The 20,494-nt window shown below is 50.3% G+C and overlaps 1 protein-coding gene across 2 annotated transcripts in view; it reads left to right on the top strand.

The window, feature by feature from the left end:
* Positions 1-20,494, top strand: part of SMAD3 (SMAD family member 3) — a 116,893-nt gene that overhangs the window by 75,519 nt on the left and 20,880 nt on the right. The gene's annotated exons all lie outside the window — the stretch shown is intronic.

Genomic DNA, 20,494 nt, shown 5'->3' with positions numbered 1-20,494 from the left:
TTCCTGCCCTGTTTCACCTGCCTTGGCTCTTGGCAAGGTTTTCACTGAGGGCAGCAGAGCTTCTATGCCTTCAGAGATAGAGAGCTGGCTACAGGAGTCTCTATTGGTGCAAGCCACTATACAGGGCCCTTGAATTGGCTGGCAGCTAAAGTTTACATTCCATATGAGAGGCTCTTCCTGGTATCTCTGTCCCTTCTCTGAACCTTCTCAAACATTCTTTCTGAAGCTGGAGACACCTGCAGCTAAGGCCTTGGACTTATTAGCAGATACAAAGCATTGGGACTATTTGTATTGTTTTGTTTCTTTAACCCTGATTTACCAGGGATGAGGCAGCCATGGGTAGAAACTGCTCCCTACGTGACTGTGTGATGTAAGAGGGCGGAAGCTGGTAGGCAGTGGGGACTGTGGATTGAGGATATGTGTTACCATTTCCCTCTGAACATGTATTGTGTGTGTATGTGCACATACTTTGTTTCCTGCTTCGTGGAGGTCAAGTTGACATGGGACTCTTTTTTTTTTTTTTTTCACTTTACTTTCTGTCTCCCTTTACCTTCACTCACTCCAACTGTATGGGACTGTCTTTTCCCTGATGCTGCCACAGGTTTAGGAGGGCTGTCCTAAAGCTTTGCAGGATATTTGCAGTGAATCCTACCAGAAGACATTAGGAGATCAGCAGGTTGCAAAAGCACAGAAAGCAGGGCACCTGCTGAGCGCTCTGACCACATAATCCCTGGTGTGAACCCCTTGGTCTGACCCTGGCAGAGCTTAGACCCTGGAACTTATTATCCAGACAGGCTTGTGGGCATCATGTTAGTTGTTTTTCTTATTGCTGTGACCAAAGCATCTTAAGGAAGGAAGGTTTGATTTTAGCCCATGGTTTGAAGGGATACATATCACGGTGGGACAAACATGGCAGCAGAAGCATGAGGTGGCTGGTGGCCTTGCCTTTGCCATCAGGAAGCAGGGAGAGATGAATGTTGGTACTCAGATCACTTTTTTCTTTCTTTATTCAGTTTAAGGCCCTAGCCCATAGAGTGCTGCCAGCCATAATCAGGATAGGCTTTCCTGTCTTAGCCTTCTCTCTATGGATATGCCCTCGAAGACATGACCAAAGATGTGTCGTGTATACTGGTTCTAAATGTAATTAAGATGACACATTTAATTGTCACAAATACACTCCTCGCCAACTTCACACTTAAATATATTACTTTTAAATCATAGCCTTCTACTCTGGCCCCTAAAGTCTTAATGTTCATCCCATAATACAAAATACATTTAGTCCATCTCTGAAAGTCCCCCAAATCTTAACAGTTCCAATGCTCACAGATTCAAAGTCCAGATTCTTAACTGTGAACCCCTTTAAAATAATAAATGCTATATGCATATTCAATATTATGTAAATATATACATATGTGATGTAACAAACAGTGGCCCAGGGTAAGCATACACATTCCACAAGGGAGAAATGGGGGCAAGGCAAGGAAAAAAAAATCAGGACAAAGAAAGACTAGCACCAGATAGTGTAGTTCCATGTTTGGCATGTGAGGCTCATGATGGAATCATCTGGGCTCTAGTGGTCCTGGGCAGCCATGCTTCCTTAGGTTGGTTTTACTTTGTGAAGCCTTCAGCTTCCTGGGCATATGTCTCACAGTGTTGGCATCTCCAGTATCCTGGGGTCTCCACTGAAACTTAGGCTTCACCATCATACCTCTTGGGGCTTCCTTGTAGGGGGTCGGGTCTGACCCTGCCACTTAGTACCTGGCTTTAGTGGCTGTCTGAAACGTTGGCGCATGCATCCATGACACCCTCAAAACCAGCACCATGTGGGATGATATTTAGCTCTGTTGCCAGCTCAAGATGGAGCGGCCCCCGTGTGGATCACTGTGGCCTCTGTGTACCTTTGTGCACCTGGGAAAATTATCTTGTAGGTTGCTATGTTCACCAACATTCTCAGCCCATGGTCTCTCCTAATACAACCATAGTGGTTGGGGCCTGGTCCTTGTGGTGGCTTTTCCCATTGTCCCATTGCTGAGCATGCATTTTCTCTAATAGTACCAGTCTTTTTAAGGGTTACAGCCACTCTCTCTGTACCCGCCTTGCATGTAGGATTCGTCAACAAACTCTTGCTCCCCTCAGAAAGCCAGGAATCTGAATTTTGAATCGGTCTTCTGGCCTCCCGAGCTCCCACCAGAACAGCTTGTTAGGCTCTGCTCACGGCATTTAGGGCTTTTCCAGCGGTCAGCGTCAGAGTCGTCCACATCCCTCTCACAAACGACATGGCAAGTCTTGCATGGTGACAGCCCCACTCCCTGGTACCCATTTTCTGTATTACTTTTCTTTTTGTTGTGACAGGCTATCTGACGAAAGCAGCTTGGGGTAGGGCTTGTTGAGGATGGCAGGAAAGCATAAAGTGGCTGGTCACATTGCATCAAGTCGGTAAAGATGGGGAGATGGGGGGGAAGAGGGAGACTTGCTTGTTTTCACTGTGTTCTTTTCAGTGTACCCATAAGGTGGTACCACCCACTTTCAGGATGAGGCCTAGCTCTTCAGCTAAACCTCCCAAGAAATGCACCTCACAGGTGGTCCCCGTAGCCTTTCCTACTGAGCAATTCTACGTCCAGCGAAGTTGACAGTCAAGACTTAACAGTCACAGTGGGGAAAAAGGACTGATTGTTACGTAGGGCAGGAAGTGTGACTCCAAGTGCTGTAAAGTGGCTAGTGTGTACAACTGCCCTACCAAGGCCACCCTGGGCTCATTTTGTTTATGCGGAGCGGGGACTACCCTTTGGAAGCCGGCAAGCGCTGCAAGCCACAATGTCCACAGGCTGAGCAGTGTGTGGGAAGTGGGGCCTCCTGTCAGAAATGGGTGTGTGGCTTGAGGTTCATTGTGAGTCTAATGGGGCACTGGCAACTGGGTGTCAGCCAGGAGAGGCAGCATGCTGCCAGATCTCCGTTTTCTAAGACCAAAGCTTAGGTTTACACATGAAATCTTCCAGCTTTTAGAAGTTGGCAAATGATTTAAAAATTAGGGGGAAAAATGCAAAACAAAACACTTTCAGGCCAAAACTAAACATCTGTGGGCTGTTGCCTATTTTTGACCTCCGGTCGAGACCAGTTTATGGATAGCTGTCTTGTGTGTGTCCCTGTCCGGCGGTGGGAAGTGTCCGGAAGTCGCTAGGATTGACCACTAGTGGGGCGGTGAGGTGAAGAAGAGAGAGGAGGCTCTGAGTTGGCTTCAGTCTGTCAGCCATTTGTACAATAAATATTTATGGGATGGGCTGCGTTCAAAGCTCTTCTGTTCCTCCGGCTTCCTGCCTGACGCTTTGGGGTGAACCCTGTCCTGCTCTTACTGGTGGACTCAAAGGTTCCGTGTTTGTTTCTGGGTGTAGCTAGGATGGAGGCATCAGGAGGAGTCTCAGGAGGGAGTGTGAGGTGATAACCAGGGGCCCACCACGTCTCTGGCCCTCACAGGCTTCTTGGAAATCCACACAGGGAAGTAGAAGCCCCCAGGGTAGGCAGTCTCTCTTTGTCAGGAAAGGGTGGAAGGGAGCCCAGCAGGCGCATCTGCTCGCAAGTCACTGAAGGTCATATCAGGAACAGCGGAGGCAGGGGTGTGGGGTGTGGGGAATTGGGGGAGGGGTGGAGCACAGAGGAGCAGACAGCATTCAACACTGCACATGCTGGACTTTCTGGGTCGTGCCTTGCATCTTTGTGTGTTTACTTGTGTCTTATTTTTACCTTTTAATTACATGCCAAAACAAAACAAAAACAAAAGCCAATAAAATATACACACGCTCACAAAACAACCATGGAGTCTCTTTTATGTTGGTCAACTACTCCTGGGCATGGGCCTGCCCATCAGCTGGCTTTTCTTTACCCAGAATGCTCTGTACTTAGAAGTAAGTACCTTAGATTTCTGGGCTTGCCTTACTTCTCATCTTCCTCTTCTTTTTACCATGTGTGTGTGTGTGTATGTGTGTGTGTGTGTGTGTGTTGGTGTGTCTTGCATATGTGCACATTTATGTGTGAAAGTCAGAGGTCAACCTCAAGGGTCATTCCTTAGCTGCCTTCTACCTTCTGTTTGAGACAGGGTCTCTCACTAGCTTGGAATTTGCTAAGTAGGCAAGGCTGCATTATTATAGCGCCCCAGAGATCTGCCTGCCTCTGTTTCCCTAGTGCTTGGATTCCACGTGTGACCAGTTGTTGGGCTTTTTGGTTTGCTCGAGTTTGTTGTTTTAAACATGGGGACTGAACTCAGGTCCTCGCACTTCAGCTACCTCTCCCCAGCCCATAATGTTTTATTTCTGACAGACTCCCACCGTTCCTGGAATTTACTTGAACTCCCTGTCTGCTGAACTTGATAAACTTCTCGATGGGTGGGAAAGCTTTCCCTGGCTGGCTCGGAATGAGAGGCCAGGCCCGAGGTGCCAATGGCCAAAGTGACGGCGGAAGCTCTTAACTTCTTATGGTGTTTGAGAACTGCTACACGAAATAATGCTTGTGCCATGAGGCCTCAAAACCTCAGCATTGAAACGACCAAAGATCTTGTGAAGTAGGCTTCGTGCCATACATGGGAGAAGCTCTGTAGGTCAGCAGGAGGGTACCCGTGTTGACTGGCATGACAGCGTTCAGTCCCCGACCAGTCCCCCAGAGAATAATCCCCTCAGCCACTCCAGGATGCATCTGTCACTCCAGATCACTAGTGTCCATCCCTCTGGCTTTTTTCAAGTTGACAGGGCAGTGAGCAAGGGCGGCTGTGGCATAATCTGTTGATTGCTTTGTGCCTTTAAAAGCCCACCTTCTCACTGATGTCCCAAAAGAATTTTGGGGAGTCTTTCTGGTTAAGAGATATTTGTAGCTCTTCAGTAGGGCAGGAGTTTGGTTCCCAGCACCCACGTAGGGCAGCCCATAACAAGGGAATCTGATGTCCATTTTAGCCTCTGTGGACACCACACTCATGTGTATATAACCACACACAGATGCAGACACCCACATAATTAAAAATAAAATAAAATCTTTAAAAGTTGGTGTTGACATTTGGGGACTTTTAAGTTTTTATTTTATTTGAGTTTGGGGGCTGTTTTTGTTTTCATTTTCAAAATGTTTAGTATGGGAGTGTTTTTTTTTTTTTCCTCTTCTCTATTTTCTGAAAGTATACTGTGGGGGAAAAAGCCAAATATTTGTTTGGTATTCATTTGTCCCCATGTTTTCACTTAGTCAAATCACCGAGGGAGCACTGCCTGCTGTGTCTGCTGTGTGCCAGGCTGGGCGGCCCTTGCTGGGCATGGAGGAGAATTATGTCCCATCTGGTGGCTGACTGGCTCCTGGAGTCCTATCAGTAGTGACACCTCGTCATCTGTGTGACGTAGACTCGGATTGTTGACACATGTTGTCAGCCATGTTGTCAGTCTGCAGCGATGTTGCCGCTGAGTCTCCCTCACTTTGGCTCGACACCCTGTGGGACATTCCCACAGGCATGCCTTTCCGTGTTCAGGCATGTCAGGCACAGGCGCTGACACAGAACCATGTCCCCTCCCCCACTCCCCTGGCGTGCCTTTACTTTTTCAAACTTTGAGACAGGGTCTCAGTAAGTTGCCTGGGCTGGCTGTAGACTTTCTAACACCATGCCTCGGCCTCCCAAGAGGCCATCTGCTATTGCTTGTATCAACAGGCCTGGTAAAAGGGGGGAGGGGGGGGAAATTTCAAGAGAGTGTGGCAGAACTTGGCAAGCTTGTGAAGGGCATTGTGTCCCTTTCAGCCTGATCTCATAGCTGCTTCCACCATTTAAAAAAAAAAAAAAAAAAAAAAAAGGAAAAGTGTCCCCAGAGACTGATGTTCTAGAACATTCTCACATCTCCCGATATTGCATTAACTCATTCTAGGAATAACTGAAATTCAACAGTGGCTACTTAGCCTCACTAGTGGGTGGTATTTTCTAGAACTTGAGTGATTTGTTGCACTTTACCCTCAGGTGAGGAAGGGCCTGTGTGAGACACCCCTCAAATGGCCCTTTGTGTTTATGGGGAAGCTTCCTGGGAAACGGGAAACTTTGCTTAAGGCATCCAACAAGTCACAAGGAAAGGAACCACACTGAGAGCCCAGGCCTCCTTACCTTGTGTGAGAACAGCAGCGTCACACAGTGGGAGCTGGCCGTGCTGGCTGTTGATCATACTTTAACTCCACTGCCCTTTGCCACTGTGATCCCCGCATGACACGGAGCCTCTCTGGGCTTCGAGATCTTCTTTTTGGAGAATGCAGCCCTTGCCGCCCGGAACTGATGCAGTTGAGCTACTTTAAGTGTGAAGCAGCTGCTCTATGCTATGCCTTTAAGGGAGGCGATGTAGAAAAAGCCAGTTCCCGAAAGGGAGCCTGAAACAAGACAGTGCTGTCTAGTCCTTGACCTCAAACAAAGGATGCTGGGAAGACGCACATAGTAGGCACTTTCATAGAGGCAGATCTGATGACCAAATGCTCTTCCTGCAGCGGGTGAACAAGGCACTGCTGGTCAGTGGCAGTGAGGTTGGAGGGCTCTTCATGGCTCAGGATGAGAGGGGTCAGTCCAGACCAAGAAGAACGGGTGTATTTGGGGCCCTTCCCACGCAGTGTCTGTGTTTCGTATTGTGTGGAGTGTGTACCTTCCTCAAAGAAGCAGGTGTTTCCGTGGTGGGGGTTGGGCAGAGGGCCATGGGCCTGTTCTCTCTTCGGGAAAAGCCAGTAGCTGCCTCCTTAAGGGGCATGGGGACAGCTAGGTTAGAATTGTGGTGACAAGCTCCTCCATTCTACCTCCCACCCAGCCCAGGTAACAGAACAGTGTGGGTAATGTGGGGTGCACTGGGACAGTTCAAGGGGCCGTACTTGATGTGGAGAGCTGCCATCTCACTTGTCCCAGGTGGGATTTGGAGGGAGGCCTTGGGTAGGAAGAAGGAGGGCATCTTTCTCATGTGCCTGCCCCCACCCGTGTTTCTTCCCAGCCCGTGAGGTTCCCTCAGCTGGTGTTTACACTCCACTATACCCACAACTCTAGCCCTGCTGCTCTTCGCTGGGCCTGGGCCAAGCAGCTGGCTTTCCTGAAACACAGGCTGCAGAGATGGAAGGCCGATAGCAGGGCGCATGGGGCCGAGTGGTGCCTGAGTCCTCGCAAAGGGGGCTTCTGCCTCTTTGTGCCTCGGCCACCTGTGGAGTTACCTGTGGAGTTGCCTCGATGTCTGCAAACTCACCGGATGTCTGATGGCTTCAGGTCCTAGCTTGCTAGACTAAAGAAAACATTACAACTCGCTTGGCACTATCTCTAGTAAATGTCGACGCATGCCTTCATTTTCTTCATAAGAACAACAGCAAACATGGCGACGCTGAAATGCCCCCTACTCCAAAGTCCCAAGGTTCCTGAGCTTGGACTGTCCTATCCTACGGGGCACCTAGTGCTCAGTCCCATGCCAGGATCACATTCCACCAAAGCCAGCCATGGCTGTGAGTGTCTCTGACTGGCCTCATCAACTCACGAGCCCGGACCTGAGGCCAGCCACTAAGCAGTCCCATTCACCTTTTTGGTGTGTGGTGGCCTTAGCTCCAGGAAGGGGTTGTTGGCGTTGGTTCTGTTCCTCTTGCATGCCGGCTAACTGACAGGCTATGCTGTTACAGCTGCTCAGGATTTCTCTGGGTTTTTGCTTTTGTCCTGCAGGAACACTGGAAGTCCTGAAGCTTCCCTATCTACTGTTCCACGGGAGCTTCCCGCTGTTCCACGGGAGGCCGAGGCCTTCCTGTAGGTATCCTCACTCTTGGTCCTTGTTTGCTCTGCTGTTAGGGGCGATTCCTCAGGTACATGCCATCTCCGGCCCTGAGTGGCCTCCTCCTCAGGAGGAGGAAGATACAGTGTCTACACATTACCAAGTGGTATCTCTCCCTGGTACTGGGAATGCCAGAAAGTTCTAGAAGGTAGAATCAATAGAAACCAGATGACCCCCACTTGGAGACTCGTCTGTCAGTGGGCAGTGCAGCCACTCGCTCCTGCTCTAGGCTGCTGCCCCAGCAGTCTGTGCGCTCTGTAGGCCAGTGAATCTGACGTTGATAAGATGTCCAGTTGACGGTATCAGGTGGGTAGGATGGATGCAAGCCCCTCTGTAACATTCCTGTCAGGAACAGAGGTTCCACAAGAGACAGTTGTGCCCTGTCCCTTTGGCCATCAGGCTACTGATACAACAGACCCCGAGGGATTGTCATGTCCCAGAGTGCTCATGTCCAGAGAAGGAAGAGGCTGAAGCCTGGTGCCAGCCAGAGGAGGAAGAGTTGCCACACAGGTCTGACAGCCTGTCAGACCACCTTGCTGGAGAGATCGGAACTGATGGTAGATCAGTGACAGGCGGGACCACACCCTGAGCAGGCTGCATAGCTGTGCACATCTCTTGCCTTCTATTTACTTAAGTCTAAGCCTCATGTCAGGTCCCTGAAGATGCACTGGGGAGGGGACACTAGACATCTTTCTCTGTTCCCCTTCTAATGTCCACCTGCACCTTAGCCACAGGTAGCTTCGCTCACCCAAGTGGGGAGCTTCCCCATTCAAAAGAATTGCAGCCTCCAGCACTTCCCTGTTGCCCTACTTTGCCCAGGTGACCAGCACCCCAGCCTGTCACTCCTCTTATGTTTTAGACCAACGGCTTGTTGAAGGAGCACTTCTGGTGACAGCCTGGGTTGTGTGTCTGTGGGTTCTTTGGACTTAACTGGCTACAGGGTGGTCTGTGGTCATTGTATCTCCTATATCCTCTGAGACATTGGGTGCAGCCTGTTGTTAATGTACAGAGTTGTTTGTTTGCCTTCCTTTGAGACAGGGTTTCTCTGTGTAGCCCTGGCTGTCCTGGAACTCTCTTTCTAGACCAGGCTGGCCTTGAACTCAGAGCACTCCTCCTGCCTCTGCCTCCCAAGAGGCTTTATTAAAACTCTGCTGCGAGTTTTAATAATATGGCCATGGCATATTTCTGATCAGATATGGCCCTATTATTCCCGCACTCCTTCCAGGTGAACAGGAGGTCGCCTGGGTCTCGCCCAGGACCCCATCAAGTGTGCCTGGCCTAGAACTACAGGAAGCGTGGTCACACAAGGCCGTGAGTGCAAAGTCAGATGGTGGAGGCAGTAGGGGTTGTGAGGCGGAAGAGAGGAGAGCTGAGGGAGGCCACTGAGCAGAAGGAGCCGCAGGATGGATGCCTCAAGGCCTCGGTGTGGAATGGGGAGTTTCGGAAAGAATGGAGTGTCCTGGAGCCCAGGGCGGGAGTCTTGCCTTGAAGTTGCTCTACTTTTAGTAACGGCTGCTTCTTCCGGAACTCAGACTTTGATCAGGAAACTGTTTAGCCTTGGAGGAGGCCAGCCGCACACGGGATGGCATGGGCATCGCTCTTCCTACTGGTTCTCCATCTGGCTGGCTGAAGGCCTCTGTGTTTGGAGTGCCTGTCTTCCCGCCTGGAGGGGTTCTTCGCTGTCAGAGGTCAGGTTGCCCCAGCGAATCTGCCTTTTGTTTAGGTACTATGGGAAGTCCATTCCCTTAGACAGAAAGGAATGCGGTTGTCTGTATAACTTTCCCCAGATCCGTGAAGCCTGCGATGTGTAGGACCTTAGGTTTTTGCCACCATGTAGGGTGGACACTGCACTGAACATATTTGATCTGGAAAGAAGTGGCCTGTGGGTGGGATGCTGGCCATGAGATCCAATGAGCACTGCATTGCCTATAGGCAAAAGTAGCCCCTTAATTAACTTCGTGTAGAAATCGGTCATTTCCAGCTTCAAGTTCGTATTCCGTCACCCAGGTTAGGCCTGCAATCTGTAAGTCCAGTTCAGGGGACTCAGTGCACTCTTTCTTGCAGATACACACACACACACAGGAGCACACACGCATACACATATATGGTACATTGACAAATAAATAAGAAATCTTAAACTGATCATTTCTCTCTCCTGTCTTATTTTCTAGCTCCTTAACTCTTGCTTATTCCCCCTTTTTTCCTTTTTAAAAAAATGTTATGTATTTACTGCATATGAGTGCTTTATCTGCATGTACACCTGCAGGCCAGAAGAGGGCATCAGATCTCACTATAGGTGGTTATGAGCCACCATGTGGTTGCTGGGAATTGAACTCAGGACCTCTGGAAGAGCAGCCAGTGCTCTTAACCACTGAGCCATCTTGCCAGCTCCTCATCCCCCACTTTCTGTAGCCAAGTTGGAAGGTTTAAGAAACCTTGAAGGTGGGCGTGTAGCTCAGTTGTGCCGTGTAACATATTCTATTTCCAGTGTTGGCAAAGGATGACCCACAGAGCTGTGACTGTGGCTGAGTGGGAGGACACACGGACGAGGGGCCGGGATAGCAGGAGGAGACTCCCAAAGACTTTTGGACCTCTCCCTAAAGTAAACAAGAGGGTCTTGCAGTGTGTGCGACTCAGCGGGCAGAGCGCTTGCTTAGAGCGTGTGAAGCCATGAAAAGAAGGAATGAGGTAAAAATGAAGCCATATTGTTTGGATGGTGCTAAGACTGTGGTTAAACAGGAGCCGGTGGAGGCCTTGTCCCAGGCCACCTCTCTGTGTGAAGGTCACTGAGTTACACAGCACACACTTGACTTGTTCTGTTGCACTGGAGACCCTGTGTTACCTCTCTGGTTGATGACTCATAACCATGGAAGTCAAGACTGTGCAATTAACACAAAACCTCATTTGCCCTCCTCCCCTCCTACCTCCAAGTCACAAGTGCCCACCTTATATTTTCTCTTCAGTCCTCGGGAGCTGTAAGGTTGGCTTTGCTGGAACTAGGTGAGCCAGCTCACCTCTGTCATCACCTTGTTCCACTTGTCCTACTGATGGCCTGTGAGAATTGTCTCTGGAAGGAAGGAAAGTAGAAGGGAGAGAGGAAAGGAAGGAAGGATGGATGGACAGAGGGAGAGAGGGAAGGAAGGAGGGAAGGTGGCAGAAATCCAACACCCCCCCCCCACCCCCGAGCGTGCAGCCTGCCCACTCGGAAGTGATTCATGGCTTGATTCAAGCAAACTCAAGGGAGGGAGAAGGCTGGAGAGCTGGGAAGGGAGGCGTGTGAGAAGAGACCTAGCTCCCTCCCGGTTTCTGCTTCGCGGAAGAAAGCAGAGGGGGCCCCGGGCAAGGACAAAACCAAACACAGAGTGACTAAGAGTCCTGTCACAAGAGTTTGCTTGTTTGGTGAGGGGAGTCGTCATGCAGAGAAGGTTTGAGAAATGGCCCTTATCACGGGGAGATGGTTTCCAGGGTGCTATCCTTGTTTTGAGGAGAATAAAGATGGGCCTCCATCTTGAGGCCACTGGAAGTGGGAGACCCACCTTGCAGCCTGCTTTCTTCTCAGAGAAGGTTTGAGAACCTCTAACAATGTATAGATTCCTCCTCTTCCTACACAGTTCTACTTTCGAGGCTGGCAGACATCTTTCTCTGAAAAGCCACTTTTTGTTCCTATTGTGTCGTGTGGTCAGAAATGATCCTTTCGTTATATATAACTCAGGCTGGCTCTTTAGTCTGTCAAACTGACCTGCTGACTAATGCATTTCCCAGAGGGCATCTTGGAAGCTGTGTGTCCTGAGCTTGGTTTGAAGCAAGTAGAGCTGTTCATAGGGAGGTCTGCATCACATAGGGTGAGAAGCGTTTGACAAATTGACCAGGAGACCCCACTTCTGAATTCCTATGGTGCATGAGGGATGTTTTGGGGTTTTCACTACAGAGGGTGGGCTATATGAAAGGCTGGTGTACCATACTAGTTAGCCTAGGTCTACCAGGTTGCCAAGGGCTGAGAGCATCCTGGGTGCTCTGTGAGTTATCCCTTAAAGGACCAATGGGCCATCTTCAGTCCAAATCTGGAAGCAAGTGCAGGTGGCAGAGCTGTCTTAGTTAGGTTTTCTTTTGCTGTGAAGAGACACTGTGACCAAGGCAACTCTTGTTTTTCCCCCTGAGACAGGGTTTCTCTGTGTAGCCTTGGCTGTCCTGGACTCCCTTTCTAGACCAGGCTGGCCTCCAACTCACAGTGATCCGCCTGCCTCTGCCTCCTGAGTGCTGGGATTAAAGGCATGCGCCAGCACGCCCAGCTCCAAGGCAACTCTTATAAAGGAAACATTTAACTGGGCCTGGCTTACAGTTCAGAAGTTTAGTCCATTGTCATCATGGCAGGAAGCATGGCAGCGTGCAGGCAGACACAGTGTGCTGGAGAGGCAGCTGAGAGTTCTACATCTTGATCCGAAGGCAGCAGGAAGAGGGTGCCAGTGGGCCTGGCTTGAGCATTTGAAACCTCCAAGCTCACTCCCAGCGGCACACTTCCTCTCTAACAAGTCTACGCACCTCCCAATAGTGTCAGTCTTTATGGGTCCACAGGGGCCATTTCCATCTAGACTACCACAGGAGCTTTCCCACACAGCCAAATGGCCACCTACATGGCTTCACTACCCTGGCAGCACCCCCTTGGCTTGCAGTGGGCAGAATCAGTTTGGATCTTAGCAAAGTTCTGCTGTCCCAATGGTTCTGAAGAGCTGCATACTTGTCGACCTAGTGCTTGGAGGGAAAGCCAGCTTGTCAAGAGCAGAAATAGGAAGCAGATCTCTGAAGAATTGCCTTCCTCCTCTGCCTCCTCCTCTTCCTCACTTGCTCCTCCTCCCCTTTCCTCTTTTCTCCCCTCCACCTCCTATCCAAATCCATCCTGCTGCTTCTTATAGGGAAGAGAGCGGAGTTATCTCAGAGCCAAAGGAAGTCATCTGCGGATTCAAACAACACTATTTGGCAGTCATGGAAAATAGGGTTCGGAGTGTAGGACCCCGGCTTCCCAGGGGAACCCCACTTCTTGATGTTCTTGATGACTCTGTACGTCACCCTAACACCATACAGAGTTTCAACTTGTGAACAAGAATAACGTGCCCACCCAACACACCCCGCGGCCTTGATTCAGTGAGAAGTGCGGGGGCAGCGTCTGCTCTGCGGTTCGCATCGCCTGCTCCCCTCACCTGCACTCACCTGCAGGCTTGCCCTTCGCCCAGGGCTCTGCAGAGAATGGAGAAGCAGGCCCCTCTGATGTTCCTCGTAGATTTCCCCGTGAAGAAGGTGCCTTTGACACCTGAGGAGAGAGAAGGCCAGGGTGCTGCTAAATGCCTTGCAGGGCTCAGGAAGTGATGACAACCCTCTCCTCCCCACCCCACTGTCACCAATGTCCATAGTGCCAACATATGGGAAACTGGTCATTTCATTCACAGTCAGTACCAAAATTCCCGTCTATCACCCTCCTCCTGATCCAGAAAGCCTATACTCTGAGCCTGCCCCCAGGACACCCCGAAGGCCAGAGGGCTGACCTGTTTGTGTGTGGGGTCCAGCTCTCCCAAGAGGACGAGGCCAGGTCCCAGGATTTCTGGGGCTGTCCTTGCATAGAAGGAAAATTCTGATGTGAATACTTGAAGAGCCACAGAAGGAGAGGTCCCACATTGATTGCCTAAGACGCCAAAGCCACAAAAGACCTGTGAAGGGCCATTTAGCCACCAGCACTTTTTTTATTTCCGTCTTCCTGGGTTAGCGATGAGAGCATCTAAGCCAAATCTGTAGTCACTTAGCTTTGCTCTTTGGACCAGAAAGGGTTAAAAAAAAAAAAAAAAGGACAAAATTAAAACCCACATACAATGCAAAACTCAAGAAAGAGTAAAATGTAATGATTGCTGCAGATCAGTGAAGCCCAGAGCTGTAGTGGGGATTGCACAGTGCAGACAGATGGGTGCTCCTGCTGGGGCAGACGTGACCGGGGAAGTGTGTGGGTAGGCGTGGTTTTCCTTGGCAAACCCAAGATAGCAAAGAGCCTTTCCTTTTTTACACCAAAACCTTCCAGGTATTGAAGAATAAAACCGTGGTGATATGGGTTATGGAGGTTCAGCTGTGGGATGAAGGTCCTACTTTGCCAACTTCAGAAAATGAACAGGAGCATTGGGGATAAGTTCCCAGCTTCCTGTAGATTAGCCCTGACCACCCAGAGCAAAGTCATTCTCCTCCACACTAAAGATAAGTCCTTGTGAAATGGCCATGCCTTGTTTGGGTCATGCCGCTGAGATCAGGGCGTGGGGGTGAGTCACACAGGCTTCATGTGAACTCGGGGTGGGGGGCGGGCGTAGGAAAGTTTGTCAGCCTCAGAAGAGGAAGAAATGGGTACTTGCAAGTTGACCGTGAAGACTAATGGCGGAGTCAGTGTATTAGTCAGCTAGTGCTGTGTAAGAAGCCATGCTGACCGCCCCCCCCCCCAGCAAGCCATGGGGCAGCAGTCAGCCACCTGGTACTTCATGGTGTTGCAGAGGTCCAAGGGAGCAGGAGGAAGTACACAGTGACTCTGCTGATGTTCCCTTGTCCAGGACAAGTCAAGGGATAAGGCAGTACTCACGTCCCCTGGGAGAAGGAGTGGCAGAGCCACAGAGCAGGGTGATTGGTTCAGATGCCACAGTTGTCAGTGTGCACGTACATGGAGGAGGGTCATTAGAAGACGTTGAGCCTCCATCTCCATCACTCTTGCTGTTAGTACCACACAGGGTAGCTAAGAAGAAAGCTCATCCCTGTGCGAGGCCAGAGTTCAAGAGAGAGAGAGAGAGATGGAGAAAGGGAGAGAGGAAGGGAGGTGAGAATTCCTTCGGATTTTCTCACCTCGTGGCCCAGGTTTCTGAGATGTGGCCAGAGTCCAGTAATGGTTTGAGAAGAGATGAAGCATGTGGTGACAAACCGTGCCCTTCAACCCTCATGCCACCCATGTTTTCAGCACTGGTCTGGGCCTGAGTGGGCCTCTGTATTTCAGACGCTCTGTGGCCTTCAGTGAGCCCCTGGAGGTGTGAGCTCGGCAGTAGCAGGGGTTCATGGCTGGTTGCCTGGTTGGTTTCTCATACAGCAGTGGGCCTGGTACTTGTCCGTGCAGAGTAAGTACTGATGTATTTCTGGAATTTGTAAGTTCTGCTCCTGACCTTTGACCCCTGGTGTGCCCCACATGGCTACTGGACCATGGATAGAAATAGTATTAGTTCAATTAAGGTGGACCCCAGCCCAGCCCTCTCACCCAAGGCAGTGCTCTGGCTGACTTCATCCTCACCACTGGCTCCAGCCTCTGGCATGGCTGCATCTTTGGCTGTGGCTCCCGCCACCATTTTGGGACACTTTACAGGTCTCACTTGGAGCCAATGGGAGGAAGCTTCATTTCCTGCCACAGGAAATTGTTTGGCCGGGGAAGAAAATGTTTAAAGATGAAAACCTCCTGTCCAGGGAGCTGGAGGGGGATCTTAGAGGAAGACGTTTAGGGGGTCAACCATGAGGAAGCCACCGGGTGTGGGAAGGGAACTCAGTGGCAGTTGGGGAGAGGTCTAGAGGTGGCTCTCTGGGACAGCCCTCTTGCCAGGCCGCTGGGAGGAAGGCTGGTTTGGAGAGAGAAGTTCGTCATGAACACAGCCCTCTCTGTAACTGAGCATGCTCATGGTAACACGAGCTCAGACCGAGGACTTAATTACTGGATTTACTTAATGGGCCCCAGGCCCATGCAGGGCTCGGGAGGGTGTGTTCTGGACACATCAGCTGTGTTAAATCCAGCAGCTGGAACGCCCAGTTCACTCATACTGTTTGGTAAGAGTTGGTGTGCATTTTGAGTGGGACAGAGGGAGGGAGGAGGAACAGCCCAGACTTTGGACCAGGAGGAGTTGCCATAATTGTCTCCAAAGAAGTGAATGAGATGCCTTTGCCATCTTGGGGTGGGTGTAGATTTTATGGCTTAGAAGCAGGGACGTGGACCAGATGACTTCTTGAAAAATCCTATCAGATGACTGGTGGTCATGTGCTCAGGAACTGTAGAGAGTGACTGCCTTCCAGCCAGGAGAGGTGGCTTCTGGCTGCAGCCCTGGTCAGACTCCTGTGTGGCTCTGGGTTTTGTTCAACCTTTGCTTCGGACTAGCACAGGGGCTTGGATGGACTAGCACAGGGGGCTGGATGCAAATGAGCTGGGAGCACCAGAGACGGGCATTATGAACAAGGCAGCATGGTGCTGCTGGGCGGGGGTGGGGGGTGAGGGGGTGGGCAGGAAGGGGTGTGGGGGAGGTAGTGGTGGAGGAGGAGTGACCTAAGATGAGCCTGGAACAGGCACCAGGGAGACAGGAAGCCCCATGGTGGCTGCTTCTGCTATGTTCCTGGATCAATCAAACCAGGAAGGACCAGCTACTGTGCACCTAGGCTCCTTCCTTAGCTGGGCACCAGGCATGGCAGTGAGGCTGTGCAGAGCCACAGCGCTAGTGCTGCTGCCATGCCTGGGTAGTAGCAACTAGTGTAGGTTACTGATGCCTGATGTGTTCTCACTGTGCTTAGGGCTGTACAGAGTGTCACTTGGGCCTCCTAAGAGTCAGGTGACAGGGCTTCTGTTTCAGATAAAATAGAAGGCTAAGATTCTGATTTGCTCAAGTTCATAGACTCGCTGAACATAGAAATAGCAAATCCAGCCTTAGGCAAAGTCTTCACCTCCCTCCCTAGAAATGTGGTATAATTTAAAATGAACTGCACACACCTAAAGTGCGCTGTTCGGTAAATTTCAACCTGTATCCTGCCGAAGTCTCCTTTGTCCTTGGTAAATCCATCTCTCCCATCCATGTACGCGTGCAGCTGCTAAGCTGTTTTCCCAGAGTGGATTAATTTGAATTTCTACCAGTTTGCTGGGCATGGTGGGGATGCATGCCTGTAGTCCCAGCACTTAGGAAGGTTGGGGCAAGAGGATTGTTGAAGTTTGAGGTTAGCATGGGGCTATGTTGTACCAGTTATCACCAGTGTTAGAGTGACATCTATGTACAAACAAACAAACAGTAAGTCATTACAATTTTACCTGAAAAGAATGACCCAGCTTCTTTGACTCGTGACATCAATTCCCTCTTTGCACTATAGGCTAATAATCTTTTTATTGTCAGTCATTCTTTGTGTGGACATATCTGGGTACTTAGGTGTTTGTGCATGTGTGGGCATGCTCGTTGTTTCTCTTGGGAAATGCTTACAAGCAGAACAGGTGGATCTTATGGTAGATGTTGGCTTTGAACGTGAAATGTAGCCTGTAGGTTCACACGTCTGAGCACTTGGTCCCAAGCTTTGGTAACCGCACTGGAAGGCTGTGGAACCTTTAGGAGGCAGAGCCCCACTGGATGAAGTAAGTCACTGGAGGTAGGCTCTCCGAGGCTTTATAATAAGCCTAGACTCGCTTCCTGTTTGTTCACTCTGCCTCCTGAGTATAGATGCTGTATGTCCACCTGGCTTCCTGCTGCTGCTGCTGCTGCTGTGTCTTCTCTGCAGTGTTGGGTAGTAGTTGCCTGGAAGCTAAAATAAGCTAGGTCCTCCTTAAGTTGTTTTTGTCAGGGTATTTCATTACAGCAACTAATTAACTAAGACAAAAGCTGGTACCAGGAGTGGGGTACAGTGGGAAGTCAAGGGAGCAGGAGCTAAAGGCAGCTCGTCACAGCGCACACACAGTCAGGAAGAAGATAGAGATGATATCGTGGCCAGCATAGTCTTCACGGGTCCCTTTTTGTTTGTTTGTTTGTTTGGTTGGTTGTTTTTTTTGTTTGTTTGTTTGTTTTTTTGGTTTTTCGAGACAGGATTTCTCTATGTAGCCTTGGCCATCCTGGACTCACTTTATAGACCAGGCTGGCCTCGAACTCACAGCGATCCGCCTGCCTCTACCTCCCGAGTGCTGGGATTAAAGGCATGCGCCACCACGCCCGGCATGGTTCCCTTTTTAATAGTCCAGGATCTCATCCTAGGGAATGCTGCCACCCAGAGTGGGTTAGCCTCCCCAGCTCAACCTAATCAGGGTGATCCTCCAGAGGCATACACGGAGACACGTCTCCCAGGGGCTGCTAGATCCAGCAAATGACAGTTGAGACTGACCATCACAATTTTTGTTAGAGCATTTAATTTAATACAACTGGAAAAGAAACTAGTACAGCAGGTTTCTGCTTTGTGCTTTTGAAGAAACTCCCCAGTTGTCTCTCAGAGTGACTGTAGCCCTGTTTCCATGAGTGAAGGGTAGGACTTCCAGTGGCTCCACACCACTGCCAACAGGCGGCACACACAGTCCTTTTAATTACAGCTGTCCGACAGTTGTGTGGTAGCATCTCATTGCCTGTGGTTACACTTTATTTTATGTGTAGGGGCTTTTTTGCCTGCATGTATGTCTATGTACCATGTGTGTGCCTGATGCCCCAGGAGGACAGGAAAAAGCGTCAGATACTCTGGAGCTAGGGTTATGGAGGCTTGTGAGCCTCTGTGTGGGTGCTGGGAACCAAACCCTGGTCCTCTGCAGGAACGGCAAGTGCTCGTAATAGCTGAGACATCTCTCCAGTCCCTTTGTGTAGTTTCAGTCCACACTTTCCTAATTAGTAAATAGCATCTGTTTAAATGACTCACCTGGTATTTTAGGACCGGACTGCCCTTGGCATTCTTCATCCCAGAAACAGAAACTCTGTGAGGCGTGTTCTGTGCCATCGCTTGTGTCACCTTTCTCTGTGTTTCAGTCTCATACCCATCAGAAGCCTCTACCCTGATGTCCAATATATGGATATTTCAACTTTGTCTTTTAAAGGGTGGTACTCTTGGTGTGGCAGCTGAGAAGTCGCTGTCAGGCCGCAGAGCTCCTCTTGATGTTTTTGTTGTTCGAGTTTTGTTCTCTGACCCTCGATTCCCGCAGAGGCGTAAGATGTAGGTTGAAGCTCATTTCTCTTAGTGTGGCTCTCCAGTAGGTCCAGCACCCGTTGTTGAAGGATCAGCCTTTCCCTGCTGGTATGTCTCTGGGCTTTCCATGGAGCCAGTGTTCCACGTATATGTGACTGTTTACAGCCTTCGTTGGGCCCCATTGATATGCTGCTTAGTTTTGAGGATGGTGCCACGTTGCTTTGATGAGGGTAGCACCCTCGATTTTTAAAAGTGTGTGTGTGTGTGTGTCTGTGTGTGTGTGTCTGTGTGTGTGCATGCATGTATACATGTACTTGGCAGGTTTGTGTGTGCAAGTATGCTGATGTGTGCAGGTACCTATGCATACCTTAGCATGTTTGTGGAGACCAGAGACAACTTTGGCTGCTGTTCTGCAGGCACTATCCATTTTGGTTTTTCTCTTTCTTTCTTTCTTTCTTCTTTCACAGGGTCTCATTGGCCTGGGTCTCATCAAGTAGGCTGGGTAGGGATCTGGCTGTGTCCTCCTCCTCAGTGTACCACCAGGCCCAGCTTTTTCCCTTCCTTACAGTACAGCGGCCTTGCTGACTGAATCGTCTCCCTAGCTCCCTTTGTTACTTTGAAAGCAAGAGGATACCCCACCCACCCAACCCCAGGTGGGACTCTCGGGCTCCACTTTTCCTCACTGCTGGCATGGCCCTTCTCTCCTGTCCCTCTCTTTCCCACCAGAGGTGGCCGCAGCATCCCAGCTAGCCTTGTGTTAGGGATTTGATAGCTTCAGAAGACAGTGAGGAGAGCTGAGGGCTTTCTGTCTCTACCTACTGCTTGCCCTCACTTATTCTTTCTTCTTCAGCCCCACAGCTCAGCCCCCTTGCCTGGGGCTGGCTCAGAGAATGACAGCAGTCACTGTGACACGCTCACCAGTCAGTGCTTTGTAAATTGCTGATCAGGTGATAGGGAGACTGTCCCCATCTTACAGATGCTGCAGCTGAGGGTCCTGGTCCCCAGGGTTGCATATTCAGTACCATTAGCCAAATCTCCAGGTCTTACCTCTGCCTTCCTTCGGTGCCTCAAGTAGTCTCAGGCTGTCCTCTCTTGTTCGACTCAGTAATTACTGTTTTCAGCTGTAGGGGCTCCTTGGTCTGGGCCTCACGGGGAGGGAGGTAATTACATCTTTTCACAAGCCCTTAGCCAGCAGCTCTCAGTCAGCCCCTGTGACCAACCCCAGCACTGACCTTTGTCCCTCCCCATTCCAGGCCAGTGGCTTGGAGATTGGTTGGACCCTGTTTGGCTCTGGTTGGCACATCTAGCCAGCCCCTCTCTTATAAAGTACTCATAAAATCTGTTGGATTCAGACCCCAGGGGCAGAGAGACAGCTGTTATGGCTCTCTGCTAGCGTGATCCTGCTACTAGAAACATCACGCCCCTGAGCTGGGGCTTCTAGAACAGGCCTTCTTGTGGAAAGGACAGCCCCGCCTCGGTTACCGAATGCTTACCACCACCACCTCCCAACCTGTGGGCCACAAGCCTCGGACTTAGCACGGGGCCTGTCTTTTTCACATGTGTACACATGTATGTGTACACAGCTCACATAAACATCTCTGAGGCCATTTACTGCTTTTAGAGAAAAGTCGGACTCCCAGGCAGGTCAGTTCTCCCTCTTCTCGTCTGGGACTTACCTTCCGCCGTGTCCAGTGGTCGCCTCTCCAGGGGCCAGATTGGTGGCGGTGTATCTGCTTGAGCATATTTCAAGAAGGTTGGTCCCTGAGAACTGCTGCTCTGAGAACTCTGGGGCCTATTGGACGCAAGGCCTCTCT

The sequence above is a fragment of the Acomys minous genome, assembly GCF_964271855.1.
Source record: "Acomys minous genome assembly, chromosome: 5".
NCBI lineage: Eukaryota > Metazoa > Chordata > Mammalia > Rodentia > Muridae > Acomys > Acomys minous.
Note: the sequence above shows the minus strand (reverse complement) of the source record. Positions and strands in the feature narration are given on the sequence as shown.